Source organism: Rhinichthys klamathensis, unplaced genomic scaffold (genome assembly GCF_029890125.1).
Source record: "Rhinichthys klamathensis goyatoka isolate OS25496 unplaced genomic scaffold, OSU_Roscu_1.1 h1tg000755l_1, whole genome shotgun sequence".
NCBI lineage: Eukaryota > Metazoa > Chordata > Actinopteri > Cypriniformes > Leuciscidae > Rhinichthys > Rhinichthys klamathensis.
In genome coordinates this window covers 107,501-110,000 of record NW_026607161.1, presented here as the reverse complement: position 1 = coordinate 110,000, position 2,500 = coordinate 107,501, and the positions used below count along the sequence as shown (strand labels likewise).

Genomic DNA, 2,500 nt, shown 5'->3' with positions numbered 1-2,500 from the left:
CGAGCGTCATCATAAGCGAGTGTGTGTCGAGCGTCATCATGAGCGAGTGTGTGTCGAGCGTCATCATGAACGAGTGTGTGTCGAGCGTCATCATGAGCGAGTGTGTGTCGAGCGTCATCATGAACGAGTGTGTGTCGAGCGTCATCATGAGCGAGTGTGTGTCGAGCGTCATCATGAACGAGTGTGTGTCGAGCGTCATCATGAGCGAGTGTGTGTCGAGCGTCATCATGAACGAGTGTGTGTCGAGCGTCATCATGAACGAGTGTGTCGAGCGTCATCATGAACGAGTGTGTGTCGAGCGTCATCATAAACGAGTGTGTGTCGAGCGTCATCATGAGCGAGTGTGTGTCGAGCGTCATCATGAACGAGTGTGTGTCGAGCGTCATCATGAGCGAGTGTGTGTCGAGCGTCATCATGAACGAGTGTGTGTCGAGCGTCATCATGAGCGAGTGTGTGTCGAGCGTCATCATGAACGAGTGTGTGTCGAGCGTCATCATGAACGAGTGTGTGTCGAGCGTCATCATGAACGAGTGTGTGTCGAGCGTCATCATAAACGAGTGTGTGTCGAGCGTCATCATGAGCGAGTGTGTGTCGAGCGTCATCATGAACGAGTGTGTGTCGAGCGTCATCATGAGCGAGTGTGTGTCGAGCGTCATCATGAACGAGTGTGTGTCGAGCGTCATCATGAACGAGTGTGTGTAGAGCGTCATCATAAACGAGTGTGTGTCGAGCGTCATCATGAACGAGTGTGTGTCGAGCGTCATCATAAACGAGTGTGTGTCGAGCGTCATCATAAACGAGTGTGTGTCGAGCGTCATCATGAACGAGTGTGTGTCGAGCGTCATCATAAACGAGTGTGTGTCGAGCGAGCGTCATCATAAACGAGTGTGTGTCGAGCGTCATCATAAACGAGTGTGTGTCGAGCGTCATCATGAACGAGTGTGTGTCGAGCGTCATCATAAACGAGTGTGTGTCGAGCGAGCGTCATCATGAACGAGTGTGTGTCGAGCGTCATCATGAGCGAGTGTGTGTCGAGCGTCATCATAAACGAGTGTGTGTCGAGCGTCATCATGAGCGAGTGTGTGTCGAGCGTCATCATGAACGAGTGTGTGTCGAGCGTCATCATGAGCGAGTGTGTGTCGAGCGTCATCATAAACGAGTGTGTGTCGAGCGTCATCATGAACGAGTGTGTGTCGAGCGTCATCATAAGCGAGTGTGTGTCGAGCGTCATCATGAACGAGTGTGTGTCAAGCGTCATCATAAGCGAGTGTGTGTCGAGCGTCATCATGAGCGAGTGTGTGTCGAGCGTCATCATAAGCGAGTGTGTGTCGAGCGTCATCATGAACGAGTGTGTGTCGAGCGTCATCATGAGCGAGTGTGTGTCGAGCGTCATCATGAACGAGTGTGTGTCGAGCGTCATCATGAGCGAGTGTGTGTCGAGCATCATCATGAACGAGTGTGTGTCGAGCGTCATCATGAACGAGTGTGTGTCGAGCGTCATCATGAACGAGTGTGTGTCGAGCGTCATCATGAACGAGTGTGTGTCGAGCGTCATCATAACGAGTGTGTGTCGAGCGTCATCATGAACGAGTGTGTGTCGAGCGTCATCATGAACGAGTGTGTGTCGAGCGTCATCATGAACGAGTGTGTGCCGAGCGTCATCATGAACGAGTGTGTGTCGAGCGTCATCATGAACGAGTCTGTGTCGAGCGTCATCATGAACGAGTGTGTGTCGAGCGTCATCATGAGCGAGTGTGTGTCGAGCGTCATCATGAGCGAGTGTGTGTCGAGCGTCATCATGAACGAGTGTGTGTCGAGCGTCATCATGAGCGAGTGTGTGTCGAGCGTCATCATGAACGAGTGTGTGTCGAGCGTCATCATGAGCGAGTGTGTGTCGAGCGTCATCATAAACGAGTGTGTGTCGAGCGTCATCATCAGCGAGTGTGTGTCGAGCGTCATCATGAACGAGTGTGTGTCGAGCGTCATCATAAGCGAGTGTGTGTCGAGCGTCATCATGAACGAGTGTGTGTCGAGCGTCATCATGAGCGAGTGTGTGTCGAGCGTCATCATAAACGAGTGTGTGTCGAGCGTCATCATGAACGAGTGTGTGTCGAGCGTCATCATAAACGAGTGTGTGTCGAGCGTCATCATGAACGAGTGTGTGTCGAGCGTCATCATAAACGAGTGTGTGTCGAGCGTCATCATGAGCGAGTGTGTGTCGAGCGTCATCATGAACGAGTGTGTGTCGAGCGTCATCATAAGCGAGTGTGTGTCGAGCGTCATCATAAACGAGTGTGTGTCGAGCGTCATCATAAGCGAGTGTGTGTCGAGCGTCATCATGAACGAGTGTGTGTAGAATTGATAATTCCAAAAATTATCAATTTTCTCGCTCTCTCTTGTTTCATACAAACGCAGCGGCGGCCATTTTGTGTGTATTGTTTTGTTCACTGTCGGATTATAAGATACAAACCTGTTTGTATCTTATAATCCGACAGTGAAC

At 51.1% G+C, this 2,500-nt stretch overlaps 1 protein-coding gene across 1 annotated transcript in view; it reads left to right on the top strand.

Annotated features, from left to right (window-relative positions):
* slc12a1 (solute carrier family 12 member 1) overlaps positions 1–2,500 on the top strand; it is a 41,944-nt gene that overhangs the window by 24,469 nt on the left and 14,975 nt on the right. The window lies entirely within an intron of this gene.